The sequence below is a fragment of the Motacilla alba genome, chromosome 1 (assembly GCF_015832195.1).
Source record: "Motacilla alba alba isolate MOTALB_02 chromosome 1, Motacilla_alba_V1.0_pri, whole genome shotgun sequence".
NCBI lineage: Eukaryota > Metazoa > Chordata > Aves > Passeriformes > Motacillidae > Motacilla > Motacilla alba.
In genome coordinates, this window is record NC_052016.1 from 30,571,594 (window position 1) to 30,587,383 (window position 15,790).

At 39.6% G+C, this 15,790-nt stretch overlaps 1 protein-coding gene across 1 annotated transcript in view; it reads right to left on the bottom strand.

Moving 5' to 3' along the window:
- NME7 (NME/NM23 family member 7) overlaps window positions 1-15,790 on the bottom strand; it is a 91,001-nt gene that overhangs the window by 74,585 nt on the left and 626 nt on the right. The window lies entirely within an intron of this gene.

The window sequence follows — 15,790 nt, forward strand, 5'->3', positions numbered from 1 at the left end:
GCAGCAGCAGGAAAGAATGAGATAGTGAAGAACAAATTTAGAATTTTACAATGTGATGAATACCAGTACCTCTTAGCATCATGGCAAATGCTTCACCCTCCTGTCAGCTCTTATGGTACTCCTTACACTGCAAACAAGGTATGACTGTACTGCAGAAACACTTATGCCATGGGGGCAGCACAGTGCCCTGTGAAGGATGCAAGGTTTCCATTTCTCTCTGTAGAAGGCTGTGCAGCACTGGAAACCATATTAGCATCAGCTACTCCAACTTCTGCATTATCTGTCCAGTACACACTGCAGCCTTTGACAAGAGTTAAGCTCATCTTTCACATGTAGCATCCAGCATGAAAACTCCCTAGGGACTTGGCCTGATTTCTGGTCCTTGCTTGAGCAGGATGTGTTTGCATCATTAGTGCCACTGACATCATTCTGGAGAAATGCAAATGAGAACAAGCTCTGTCTTATGGCCAAACTCACTCCTGATTTTTCTATGTAGGCAATAAGGAGTAATAAGGGTTGGCAGACTGATTTCAACTTCGGTCTCACATTCCTACTACTGGACAACAAGATATTTGATCAATTGATTTGACTGACCATCATCTTGTCAAGAATGGATTTTATAGAGAAGCGGCTCTCCGCCAAAGAGCTTGTCGAAAAAGAAAAACAGTCCAGTTTCACAGAACCATAGAATGGTCTTGTCGTAGATGAGATGGAGACAATACAAAGCAACACACTCCATTTTCAGAAGGCTTGAAACCCTTTTTTATTATAGCATGCATGCTTTTTATACATTCTTACAAAACTCCTAAGTTTACACTTTACTCATTGTCATGACAGACAAACAAGGTGCTTATTGGAATCAGCAGTTGGAGGTTTCTCTTATTTATTCTTTTTTCTTCCTTGGTTTCTATGTCAATGACCTTGGTAGAAAATTCTTTCAGGGGTAAACATGGACCTTCTTATTAAACTTCTCTCTGGCTCTCACAAGTCACTGTAAAACCTCTTCCACGTGGTCTGGCTTGGAAGGGACCTTAAAAATCACCCAGTTCCAACCCCTCTGCTGTGGCAGGAGCACCCACTACACCAGATTGCTCAAAGCCCCATCCAACCTTGAACACTTCCAGAGATGGGGCATTTCTCAAGTACTACCTCCAGAAAATGACTGCTGATGGATGAAATAAAATAGATGCACCATCTTTAATCAATGCCTCTTCATAACATGAAGACATATAATTGCATTACTACATGCTACTTTTTCATGTCATAGCATTGCTTTCAACTATATTTTCCAGGTACCAGTTGCCACAGAAGCTACAAATTGTCATTTAAGTAAAACTTCCAAAATTTGTAAATTACTTGTCTCAGAGAAGTAATGTATTTATGTGAACAACCAAAGAAAGCACCATTAGATTTTTTCACTTAGTCACCAGTATCGATCATCAGCACATTCATGTTTACAGTGAGAAACTGCACTGTGTGCCTTGTGTGGTGAGGAATTGCCTCTTTTTTTTTTTTTTTCTTTTAACACAACCTTGGATTTAAGAATCTGATTTTCATTAAGAATCTGAAATTCATTCTATAAGATTTTAGTCAATGTCTGAGCTATTCATATTTGTTATTCAGCAAGTCCTGATGGCCACTGAATAGCAGAAATCACCATTCTGTATTATCTTCTTTTGCCATTGTAAGCAAAAGCAAGGTAATAAATGCCACTTAGACTCAAGAAAAACTGCAGAGCTAATCCCCAAACACCCAGAAAATGCTATCAGTAAGCAGAACAGCTTGAATCCTTTACTGCTATGTATCCAGAAAATATGGAGACCGAGTATTTTTCTAAAATTACCAAAACAAAGACTCTAAAGCTTCTCCTGAGCCATAACTAGAATTTTCTCTGTTGTACGGACACAGAATTATTACAATAAATATATATGTAGCGAACAGTATCAGAAAAAAGTTCAAAGCTTGTGGGAAACATTCTAACTGGAAACATTGTATTTGTGAACATGTCAATTGTTCCAGAGACAGACACTGCAAAGTGAAGAAATTCAACACTGAAAGCAAATTGAAGACCCTGCCAAACAAGTACCTAAAATAGAGCAGGACTCTGATCTTACTACTGCAGATTCATGCAAATAGTCTAAAAACAGATAAAAGACAATATAGAATACAGTCATGATATGGTGAGATTATTCTGGGAAGCCCTTGCCAGGCATTGCTGTGAAACTGCCACTCCAAGTCATCAAAAATGCCAACCAATTTCAAAATGTAAGTTCTTAAAAGTGAGCACATATTAAGTTTTTAAATGAGAACAGAAACTTTTATTTACTTATATAATGAAGTAGGATTTTGAAAGCAAAAACCAAACACAAAAAACTGTCCGCTTCTCATTACACACTGTGAGGACTGCAATAAATGTATAAGCCTTCATAGGCCTGAAATTCTAATTTCTGAACACTTATTGTCAATCAGTACAGCACTCAGTCAACAGAACTGGTATGGCAAACAACCTTCCTACATACTCCTTCACTAGTGTGTCCTGACTGCAAACTGGAAAGGAGTCTCAAGGATCAGGAAGTACTGTGGGAGGCAAGCTAAGTTTCATTGTTAGCTTCTGTCCATCCTCCTAACAAAAGAAACTCAGAGAAAATATCTCTCCAGGGTGATTAGAGAACAGTGGTGACCTGTCGGGGGTAACACAATGCACCACACTGCTTCAGACCGAGAATGAATCCTGAAAGGGGAATATTTCACAGCTCTTGACCAGAGAGCACCTCATTCCCCCAGGAAATGGGACAGGCATCTAATCACCACTGAAATCACATTCCTTTGAACAGCTCAAGTGATAACAAATCAAGTGAATCTATAAGTACATTACAACTTAGAAAATTCTTGCTTCAAAGAATTAATTTCCCTTCATTTCTGTACCATTCCCTCATTAAAATCACACATAGCCTCTGCTCTCATGACTATGCAATTAAAGAAGTAATATCTAATGGGGGAGAAATATATTTTCACAAATGTTCGCATTAGTGGAAAAATTGCTACCACTAAAAAGCCCAGCAGTGATTATGCACTTTACATTTACATACTGATACTTCCGAACAGCTGTCTTGAGCTCGGTATTTACATCTCCCTTCCATGGTAAACTCTAGAACTGAGATCAGTAATGTTAAGAATTCACCTACTGGGATGATAGAAAGAAAAGGTTTTTTCCTCTTCCTTCTGTAAGTTGCCCAGAACAACATTTAAATGCATGTGGGTTTTGCTACCTTTTGCTTTTTGTTTATATCGGCATGTGTGAATATGCAGTAGGATGGCTCTATGGACATGAGAAATACTTATTGAAGTACAGCTGAAATAAAAATCCTAAATTTTGTACTTACTTCTGAAATTGATGGGGGAAGCAGTCATTCTTAGCCAGCATGGGACTAAGTTCTAGAACCTAAATCCAAGCATCCATGAAAGAACTGTGCTCCCAGAAAACTCTGCAGAGGGAAACGGTGTGTTTGGAACCAAACTGCCAAAACCAAAAAGCAGAATTCTTTACAAGCTGGACAGGACACAACATCTTGTCCTGTAAAACTTCTAGATTTCCAAAAGGCTTCTGTCCACAGGAAAACAAAAGGAGATCTTCCAAAGGTTTTCATGAGAAGCAACAGGGGTAAAAGAACAGCTCAAGGACTAAGAAACTCCCATAGAAGGGTGGAGAAACTTTACCCGGCTGGTTTGATCTATGAAGAACATAGACCTGGATTTGGTTTTCCAAATGCTTCACCTGACAGCCACACTACTGTACTGTTCTGGGGTGACTACTTCTCTCCTCCCCCTCCTCTGATTTTGACTAGAAATTTCATGCTAGAGTTTATCTTACAATGGAGAACACAGGGAATCAGGAGCTGATTTTTATTTTTTTTTTTTTAGCTCAAGAGAACCTCACATGAAACAGTACCAAAATATTTCTCAAAATTAGAAAGCCTTGAGGTATCTAGAAAGTGCACCTTTACATGCTATTAGCAATCTGGTTTCTATGAGGTTATGCAGGCTATCAGGAACTTCAGCATGCATGACATTATCTGACAGAAGCTCAGGGCCCATTGCTCACATATTACAGCTTTAGGATTCCTGCAGAGTATTGCTACATTTTAAGTGTGCAGCTTTGTTGTCTGCTGCTCCTTCAGTTTTTCTCAGTGACTCTGAAATCAGACCAAAAAGAAAAAGAATCAAATAATCAAAAAATATTCAAAGGACTTGAATCATCTCCTAATGAAGCAATAAAAAGACTGCACAAACCTCAGTAAAAGCTGAATCCGATCCATCCTGATATTGTTCTATATTGATATTGTGTTCTATATTTTGTAAAACTCTGCTGTCACAGGAAAAACCTCCAGTAAATCACAGACTAAGCTGTTTCTATGAAAATCACTGGGGACAGGATGGACCAGTAGACAGGAACTATTCTCACACCAAAGGGGTATTTCTCCTAACACACCAAAAAAAAGCTTTCTGGAAAGGTTGCTCTGAAGCTGCCTAAAATACTTAAAATAAACAATTCTAAGGGAACATTTTTTTACAACCTGCTGCCCCTTTAAACCAGGTTGGTGTAACTCTCAAAAATACTTTGGAAGAGCAAGAGTATTTTTATAAAAAATAAGATGGTTTCAAAGCATAAGAATACTAGTTATTATAAAAGATTTCATGTGAAGATATGATGAAGCTAATTGACTCCAACATCCAGTAGTCTGATTATGCACGAACATGTACATACCTTATGTTTTTAGGAAGAAACAAGATTTTTTAAAAATCACAAAAGTATTAGAGCTTGGAAACAAAAAAAAAAGCTGAAATGGCCAGTGAAGAGGTATCTTTCTCTTTCCTCTTTATAGTTTCTACAAAAAACCCACCAACTATCACCTGTGTGCTGGTGCATTCCTTAGACAGGTGTTAGCCTTCACAGGGGTGAAGTGAGGGACCAGACCAACTGCTTTCACCAAGAACATTATTTTCAGAATTACGCCCAGAAACTGTTGTTATAAACATATGATCAACTTCCAAAGTCCAGAAGCTATTGCTATAAATGTATGATTAACCTCTAGCAAGTATCTAAGTCCTGTTATGAATTACTTGAAACTGTTCCTCAAAGCCCATAAATCTCCAACCACTGCTCTCCCAGACCAATCCCCACTTCAGACTTCATGCTACTTCCTAATCCTGAAGAGGACTTAAGCACAAATGAAAAGAAGTGACTGACAAACTCCTGCTCTGAGGAGCAAGAGCCAAGAATTTCATCCAGAAGCAGCCACTGACTCCCCCCGTGGGCCAGTGACAGAAGCACCATCACAGCAGCTTTCTCCAGAGCCCTAGAAATACTCAGATTGCTTTAAGTGGTTGACTTGATAGCTTTTCTGTTCTCCCATTTCAACATCTGGCAAGTCCCCGCTTTATTTTCAGCTGAACGCTTTTAGGCGCAGGCCCTGCACGACGCCAAACTTCCCACATAGCACGGAGTGGTCGCAGATTCAGACCACCAGTCCAAAAAAATGTAACTTTAATTAGGTTAAAAGACAGTCTTAACCAGTGTGTTAGGAGTGCTACTCTTTGATGGAAGGACATCGTAAATGTGACAATCCTCTGCAGACATAAAGCTGAAAAATAAAATTCAATAACATTTAAAACAACTGAAATTCCTAAAAAATCTCTTTAAAAAGTCAAGTACTTCTGCAAGCATGAGAAATAATGAGGCCTCTTTCTCTATATTCATGTTTCTCATCCCTGACTGTTGTGACCAGAGCCTCCCCTCAGGTGTTTAATAAAGGCCCATACCCACCTGGATTCTCTGATGGCTAACTATAGTTGAGCTCACAGCGAAGTCTAACATTCTGCATAGCAGGAAGTGCTCTAATTTTCAGCATTATAGTGCACCTTAAATAACAAAATGAATTCTCATCAGTGCATACTTATTAAGCTATGTTATTCAAGCCATCTTCTGCCTTCACAGTTTATGTAATACACGATATTTTCCAGGCAAAACTTAAATCTACAACACTGTGTAGATAGAGCACTCAGTTAGCTCTGTCTCTTAAAACTCACTTTCCTCCTCCTCTTCTATTCATGTTTCTGACACACGAGTCGGAATAACTTTTGGAACTCCAGTTTTGCAGCCCCCTCACTGCTGTTGCACCTCCCACTACTTTTTTAACAGGCTCTTCTTTAGTGAAAAAGTGAAATCAAAAGATCACTTTTCAAAAGGAAAAACATCTGGCAACTGCAATTTCCATGACAATGTCTTGACTACATGCAATTCTCAACCTAAGCCTTGTACTCAAAAGCGCACTGATGAATTGTGTATCTCTGTTTTTATCCTCTCCTTGTAGAAAGTAAAGTCTACCTAGTGAAAATTTCACACAAACTCCAGACTATTTCAAATAAAGCAAATGTTGGATAACCTGTTAACATTCTTAATAATATTTGAAATCTGTTGAGTCAAACACTCTACTGCATTTGTGTTTACACTCCTCCAACTGGTGCTACATCCTTTGGATCCACAGACATCCAATATTACTCATCCCCAGGCATCTGTTGCCAAGCAGCATGGAAATGCTTCTGTCCCCATAGCACTAACCAAGGGAATCTTCCTCTTCAGCTGGGATCTCAGTTCAGTAAATCATACTCTTATGCTCAGGGGCTGATAAACACAGCTCTAGAAGGCTGAAGGCCTCAAATTTTCTTCTCAGATTTAGGAATCTGCAATTCCATGCCACATCAGCAAAACTATCTGGCTGTTCTGTTGATTTACTAAGCAAGAAATCTGCTTTTACTACTAAATTATGTAAATGATGTAAGATTCCTATGAAGCATGTAGGCATGATTAGTATAACTTAACCTTCCCCCCCCCAGTCTCTCATAGAAAATAATCAAGAATTTAAATTCTCAACCAATAACTTCAATCCTCTGCAATTGCATGTCATACTTAACAGGATTCATGTTGTTTTTCTAATTATGGAAAACAGTTTCTCTAAAACACATGAAGGATGCCATACTGCTCCTCACAGCTCTGTCCAAACAGGTTTAGCTTTAGAAGACCAGCTACATCTTGTCTTTAGGAGAACATGTGGCCATTTATTGCACATTTATAAAGCTGCAGATGATAGGATCATATATTATTGAACTCATGATTACATGATCACAGGCAATTCCTCTCAGAGCAGTCAGTAGTGCTCAGCACCTGCCTGTCTGCCTCCACTAACTCCAGCAGAGCCTGACAGTGATTTAAGCAAAAGCAGAACTGTTCCCTGACTCAGAGCACGATTTGCAACACAGGTCATCCCACATAATCACATCTGAGCACAAAGTTTAGGTGCTTTGCACTTAATCAGCCAGTAGTGGCAGAACGAATGCTGCCGTAGTCAGCTGCTGAATGTTGTGTCTCCACCTTCCCACCTCGAGATTAATACCTCCACATGATGCCAGGAAGAGAAACACTGAGCTACCTGCGCATACCCCATTACAAGATCCATCCAATATTGTGCTTACAGGAAAAACTTTTCTGAAAGGCTCAAAATTTGGCCCATTAAAGCTGATGTCAATACTCAAAGGTGGTTTTCTTTTACAGAAAACCATTTCTCTGCCAAACCTCCAGCACTAAAGCTTTCCAAAGGAACACTGATTTTTTTCTTTTTTTTAGTGTATTTATTAGGATTCTGAAGCACTTTTCAGATTTTGTCCCCACACATTCTTATTCAGGTATTCCATTAAATTTTCAACCTCTTGTAGAATCAATCTGGAAATCTTCACACAGAATGGTTATAATTGGAGAAAGTTACAAGCAGCTGGGAAGTAGAGCTTTGAAAGGAAACACCTACAAATCCTAAAGCTGTTAACAGCACTTCAAAGCACTATAATGCCTACAGCATCTTCAGATTATCTCAGCTCATAATAATCTTCTGAAAAACTTCTCTAACAAGAACTAGTTGGTTGCCTTGGAATCACAGCTAAGGGAAAGCGGGTCCTTCAGCCAGCCAATACCACGAGCAATTAGCACCCAGGAGTCTGTGTGAATGCTCTGAAGACCATACACACTGCATTCACCTGGAACAGTCAGAGTTTGTCAGGATCTAGTAACAATTTATGGTCCTATGAAGCTGACAAATCTGCTGACACGTCTCTCATTCACTACTGTGGGCAGTAACGGCTAGTATTTTGTCTGCACTACTGCTTAACCAATGCTGGCTTTTTTTTTTCTCAGATTGCATCAAATTCTAAGGTAGGTAGACTAAATCCAGATTTCAGCTAGTACAGATGTCATGGTCGTAATTTATTCTGAAGTCAGACTAATGACAAGTTACATGCAAACAGAAGTTCTCATGATAAAAGCTGTTCAGCAATTTCCCACTAGTGAAGTAAGAAATCAAAATCTTCTGTGGGTAACTATAATCACATTCCCAAACTCTGCCAATCCTAACAGACTTTTACAAGTCTTTTTATGAAGATTTGTGCTACAATTTACAGATTATTTCTCTCCCAAAGCATAGGACTTTTGCTACCAGATTTGCACAACTGAACTATGTTATTCCCCTGAGATGCAAACATCTCTGCTGGATGAAGACTGAGAGATTCCAATCCCATACATACTTGAATAAGATAGCTAAGTTCCACCTACTCAGCTGCCCCCTGCATTAGTGCATTTGATGTTCAGGACCTTTTAAAAAGGAGGCTATTTTTCCCACTTTTGTAAAATGGGAATAATCATCACCATCACTCCTTTCATGGAAAGATACCAAGATTTAATAGCTAAAATATTTGTACTATTTAGGCATCATAAATCCCCGATCATTTTGACAAAGCTGAGCAGAGGCAGGTTAGTCAGTTCATCCTGATTTCCTGCTTCCACAGACCCTTCACTGGAGCACAGGAACCAGGCACCTGTGGAAGAAATCAGAAAGGGAAAATGCTGTCCAGCCCACTGCCTCTGCAGCTGCCTCCAGGAAACACTACTAGTCCAGAATGTCAGTAGCTGCAAGCATTGGATCCAGACCACAGTTCTTCTACTCCATCCCAGTGATTTGGGAGTTTTCAGGCTTAAAAGATCACAGTTCAAAGAGTGTATTGTAAAAGAGACCATGGGACAGGGCGAGGACAGCACTGCTCCTATGTAACTACATACAGGATGATACAGTCCCTACAGTAGAAGAAAGAAAACAAGGAAAGGCTAAAAATAGGAGGAGTACTGCATTTAGAGAGGGATCACACTTAAATGTGCAAGAACAGGTACACAGGCTCAAGCATGCTTACCCACCTCTCTCCACTTCCCATGTGTAGCCCTCTCTTATAGGTAGCCCTCTTATAGGTAGCTCTCCTTCCAAGTGTGTTGCAGCATTCTGCAGGAAAAGTGCGATTTTTTGAAAAAGATAATTAAGGTAGTTACAATCATTGAAGGATCCCATGCAAACTAAGGTCATGCAACAGGCTCTCAGGAACGCGTCTCGGGAGAGCACCGCTTCTTTCCAAAGACATGAGCACCCTCTGGTGCCCAAGGACAGGTTGAGCACCTTATTTAAACCTCAAGAATTCACTTCTGAAATTAGCAGTTAGAAGCCATTGCTATCTCTTCCTAGTACACCTAGAGCTTCAAAACTAGTAACATCGTAAGAGGAGGTAGAAATGACTAAATGATAAAGCACAGATCACAACAGCCAGGGTGACGAAGTCCTTTCACACAGGAAAACTGAGACACATGGGCAGGTGGCTTTCCTCTCAATGCCTGGCCTTCCTTAAGGCCCAGCCTCCCAATGCCAATCCCACAGCCTCCCAAAAAATCGCAATACCACAGTTTTTAATTGAGTATCAGAGCTGCCCACTCCGGGACAACTCATAAAGGCACCTCACAGAATTAATCTCATAACTCTAATGGCACAGAATGTGAGAAAAAAAAAAAAAAAAACAACTTCTACTTCTTGTATGTGCTCACCTGATCTGATATACTCTCATTATAGATGAAAATACTTGCTAAGCTATCATTCTTAGTATTAAACTGTGATAGCATGTTCCAAAGCCCTGCCACACATAATTTACTTCCCTTATGCTGTTTTTCTTTCCATTTTCCTGACTGGGACAGACAGGACTATGGGGTTCCACCCACACAACACTATTGAGTGACCTCAGCGTGTTGCTCAGGCACCAGGGCCTCTGGTTTCCATCTGTTTAAAGACACAGGGGAACACAAAATAGTTTGGATGCATTAGTCAAAGCACAGTGCTCACTGTCAGGAAATAGTACTTTTGGTGATTATTCCTCACAGCTACAATTATAGTTAAAAGTCAGTGTTCATGGAAAAGCCCTCTTCAGACTTAGAGCAATAGGAGTTCCCTACAACCATTGTTTCTCACCAGCCACTTCATGACTAACAGGGTATCCCTCCCAGATATAGGAGATAACCACAGGATTCTAGAAACTGACACAAAAATGGGCAACTGAACAGCTAAAACCACTTTTTGGAGGGTCACTACTCCTTTGGCTTAAAGGAAACAGGCACTATCAAACAGAAAAACCTAAAGGGTTGTTTTTAGTGCTTAACCACTGGCCACCAAGGCATTTAGGGTCTGGAGAACAGGACACATGTGAGAAGGCTGGGAGAACTGAGCCTACTCAGAATAGAGAAGGTTGAGGGTGACCTTTCCGCTCTCTGCAACTGCCGAAGTGAAATACACCAAAAAAATGGATCTAGACTTTTCCTGAAGGTGCAAAGTGAGAGCAAAAAAAGCAAAGTACACACATGGAAACATAGAAGATTCCAGTCTTACAGTGGAAAAACAAAGAATTGCCAAGAGGATGGTCAAGCACTGGCATGGGATGCCCAGAGGAAGTATGCGATCTCCATCCTGGGAGATGTTCAGGACTTGCCAGGACACAGCCTGGAACAGCCTGGTCTGGTTAGACCTGTTTTGAGCAGGTTCGAGGTCCCTTCCAACCTAAATGATGATTCTGTGGTTGTAATTATAGCTTGGTGTGTCTTTGCCCAAAGTCAATGATCATCTTTCCAAGCTGCTCCAGATCTGACACAGACCAGCTGGGTTCCTGAATTAAGAACAATTTAGATGTACTTTCAAAAAGTGCTGAGCTCTGACAGTTAACTGTAAATTTTATCCACATCAAATCTGCCTGGAACATCTCTCTAAATAACTACTGCCTCTGTCATCAAATTCCATTATTTTTTACTGTTAACTGAAAAAAAAAACAAACAAGATACCATTAGGACTGACATGTCAGTTATTAAGATCTGTACTCACAACCCAAAGGACAACCCAAAGGATCTGGACAGACAACTCTGGGTGACAAAGGAAGATCAGTATCAAAGTTATCATCAGACAGTGTTTGACTATCACAATGTCACCTGTTTGAGCCACCCCATCAGAAGAGCCATCAATTAATCTAAAATTACATTTGGAGAGATGGTAATTTCTGCAAGCCAAAGCCAAGACTTGGCTACAGTAGGAGGTAATTTATCCCATGGATTCTAAACCTGTCAACTTTGTATTTGTAGGGTGGTATTTTATGAAGCATATAATGTCATAAAGATGTCAACATCAAACCCAAAATGAGCTCTTGGAACAAAGGAAAGTTATGGGGGTTTTCAAACAGTTTTCACTTGCCTGACAGAGTGCCAAAGAATCTGTTATTTTATCAGCTACAATTTATGCAATACACACAGCCTACCTGCTGAAGAAACAAACTTCCACTGTTTGGAATCACCATTCAATACAAAACCATGACACACTCCTGATGCTCACAGGATGACTCACCATGCTATAAGAAGTTAGAGGTTACCTGATAGCATTCTGCTTATTTTCTCCTCACGCTGCATAAAAAGTTTTTTTCCCCTCTGATGAAATACCGCAAATGAGAGTTGGCCATTAAGTACAGAGAATTGTCTTTGTGGTTGGTTCTGTCTTGCGAATTTTCAACTGACAGGATCAGGCCACTGTGCAGCTGAGGAAAATTCAATGTAATCACCAGCTGTCACTCGAATGAAACTGAGTCTTGTTTGAAGACCAAAGAAGCAAAATTTCTTAAGCATTAGGAAAGTGTCTGTTGCAGAGATACTGCACATTTTCCTGGAAGAGTTTAAAATGCCTCTTTTTTTTGAAATAGCGGCTGTTTTGCAACAGGAAGTAAGCAATTTGAAAATTACGAAAAGTCATTTTATAAACTTGCACTTGTTCAGGAAAGTCTATTAGCAGGAAAGAGTTTAGCCTGTTTATATGAGCAGTTCTGAATGACAGATCTTCATCAAAATTATTCCATTTTACCAGATCATCCAGCATGGTTGAGATCACTGGGTCCCAAGAGAAACTCCTGTCAACCAACACAGCCCCATAAGCAGTTCTGCCTTTATAAAGTCTTCAGCTGGAAATCTGAATATGCCATGAAAAACCAGGCCTCACTGCTGTCAAGTTCTAGAAATTCCTGATTCATTTCCTAAGACCCATTTCTAAAAAAAGAAGTACTTTCCAGTGATGAATCAAAGCACTTGAAAAAATTTCTCGTTTTTCTTCCCTATCTTGTCTAAAGGGTGATGGTTTCCATGCTCACGTTCTCCAAGCTGTGCATTTTACTAATGAACTAATAATAATAATTACAGCAAACATGTAACACACAAGGTGTCAAATTTTCTGTTGAAGTGGGCTGCACTGCTCATCCCTTGATACATATAAGACTTTTGTAAAAATTACAAGACTGCAAGCTCTGGAAACCAGGAGAGCAAATTTCATATATATGTTCCCTTAACTCTGCAAAAAGAACTAAGGTAGTTTGACACTTAAATTCCACTAACTGTGTCCTTCTACATCCACAATGTCAAAACCAGAAATTAGACAAGTCACCTGGCTTTTATGTGCCTTGATTCTTTGTGCACAGGAAGGAAATAATTTGTCTGTCCTGCTGTTAAACGAGTCTTTGTAATGTAGAATGCAGCTGTCAGAATGCAGGGTAACAATAACTGTTTCAAAGGGTGGAAGAAAAGGAAATAATTAGGCTCCGTATCTGTGGTGAACAGAGCCCATTGTTCTCTGGAAAATGCTGCACTTCCATATCTGAAACACTTTCAAGTGTCAGAGTGCACCAAACTCATGAATCAAAAGAAACATACGTTGTTGAGATCATGGACAAAGACATCTCTGTATGTGATTACATGAAAGGTATCATTTCAGAATACTAGAGCGCTCCAGCAGCCAAGAGGGAGAGCACATCTTGGGTGGAGAAAAGCAGGTTTCCCTTTGGGAATTTACTTCTTCCCATCCACAGCAGCCAGGTATCACACAATTAGAAACCAGACACCAGAACACACCAGAACTGATCTGAAATGCTGCCATTTGATGACAAGGAAAGTTTCTCTCCTCTGATTAGCAGGCTGTAAAGCCAAAGTGCTGTTTGACAAATAACTGCAGGATATTTCAGAACATTTGTCCCTTTACCTCAGCTTCTGCCACAACAGCAATATGCCTGCCCAGTTTTACAATGCACATAACCACTTCCAGAGTACTGCTTGCACATGAGTGGAGTACAGGGTGTAACACAAATACATTCCAAACTGATTCCACTAAAAGTTATTACCTTTTTCTTTCTGTGGCCATGAGATGACTTATAACAGGTTTTTTCTGAATAGGTATATATGGTAAAACTTACTGAAGTTACATGATTAAGTGAAAGCAAAATAGTATTAAAGGTTGGTCAAGCTTTCCAACCCAAAATCCCTAACTTTCAGAATCTAATTAAAATGCTGAGGCTAAAGTCCAGCTTGCAGATCAGTAGTAGAATCCACCAGAAGACATCTTTTATATTCTGATTTTGCTCCTGAGAAAAGATGTTCTGAACAGCTTCAAGATGGGTCAGGTGCATAAAGTCATGGCATCCAACAGTCACATAACTCAGCCCTTTCCCAGGATCCTGTGTCCATATGCAGCTGAGCAGCACTCATTCCCAAACATCTGTTCTCCCATCACCTTCCAGCTGTCAAATTATTCTTAAAGCATTTTAGGAAACTGCCACAACGAAGGGTATATGAGTGGAAAAATTAGTGGGTTTTTAAGTATGAAAGAAACAAGCAGGACTCTGTAACACTTGAAAGGCCAGAGAATAAAGGTCCCAGGGCACAGGAGAAGGGCAAGAGAGGCAGTGTTTGGGAAGATAATGGAACGAGTTACTACGTAGCTGGTTACTGAACATCTAAGACAACAACAACATAATAAAAATTTGTCAAGAACAAATCTTTTTCAGACACAGTAAGCAAGGGAGAAGCCACACTTGTGACAAACAGGCAACTGATAAAAGTCTTTTAATCTGACACCTAAGAATCTGACAAGCTGAGTAAGGCATTGTGGCCTAAACTAAAGAGCAGTTACATCCATCATGTGAAGATGTAATCAGGAATACTTTCCTTGCCAACTGGGAGTCAGATGGTGTTCCACAATGATCTGCCACACCTGCTTTATGTCGGATTTTTCTTACTACTCTGAAAATGAAACTGAGAAAGCACACTTCCAGAATCTGGGCTGACAGCTAAGGTGTGGGAAAAACTGCACGCATCTTAGAAGTAGAAATCAGCATGATAATATGAAAATTCTACAGAAACAAATGCAAAGTATTACAATAAAAATTCAAATACAAGGGGAGAAATTGGCCAGACAACAAAACCACAGGAAATCTGATATATTTGAGGTTTCAGTGAGAGTGCAAAACTGTTCAGGGAAAAAAAAAATGGTAACTTTGACAATATGAAGATCTAAGACACAAGAAACAAATATTTTGCTCTGTTCAGCAGCAGTAGAACACAATGCAGCTGGGAAGAAACCTGCAGGTTAAGCACCACATTTAGAGAAAACTGCAGGCAGGGTGGAAAATGACTGAATTTTAAAACCACAGTTACCAGAAGAAAAATATTAAGAGAACAAAATTTGTTTACTGAAGAAAAATGTGAAATGAGGAAAGGGCAAATATAAAATCTTCAAATACTTCTACAAATAAAAGACAAAATGGAATATTTTTAACCCACAAAGAACAAAATATTCACTGGTATCATTTCCAGCACAGAATATAATAGGAAAAAACTCAGTGACCTATAAAAATCATCATGCAATGAAATTATGTCAACAGATCATGTAGTTCCTATCACTGAAGACTTTTCAAAAGAAATTAAAAAAACATGCCATGAAACATTTTGTTAGAGGTTGCTGTAAGAATTTGAACTGTTTTGATGAAGTTGGTGTCACCTCAGAAATAAAAGGAGGTTAAAAACATTTCAAACTCAGTAACAATCAACATAAACCAAGCAAGTGCTTTACATAAGGTACAACTCACAATGCAAGACTTCTGCCAACGCGAGTAAATTTAACGTGGAAATTGAAAATTACAGTTTTACCTAGATTAAACAGAACACTTGTAGCGCCTGTATCTGAAAACAAACCATGACATTTCTATTTAAGTTTATGCTCCAAAAGCAAGGTGCAAAATAAGCTGCTGGGGAAAATTTGAGGTGCTGAGGAAAGGTGTGTGAGGTTGGACCCACCCACAGGTGCATCTGCCTGGCTACTGCATGTGGCTTGCATATGAGTTTGAGTACAAAATACAACTCAAAACTGTTGATTTTTTAAATTAGCTCTATAACATTGGGGTTTGCACACCATCTTGGGCAAAGGGGACACAGTTGATTTTCATTATCACCACAGAATATGCTGTGATAGAAGGGAACCACAAGGACTGTCGAGTCGAACTCCAGGCCCTGCACATGGCAGCCTCAAGA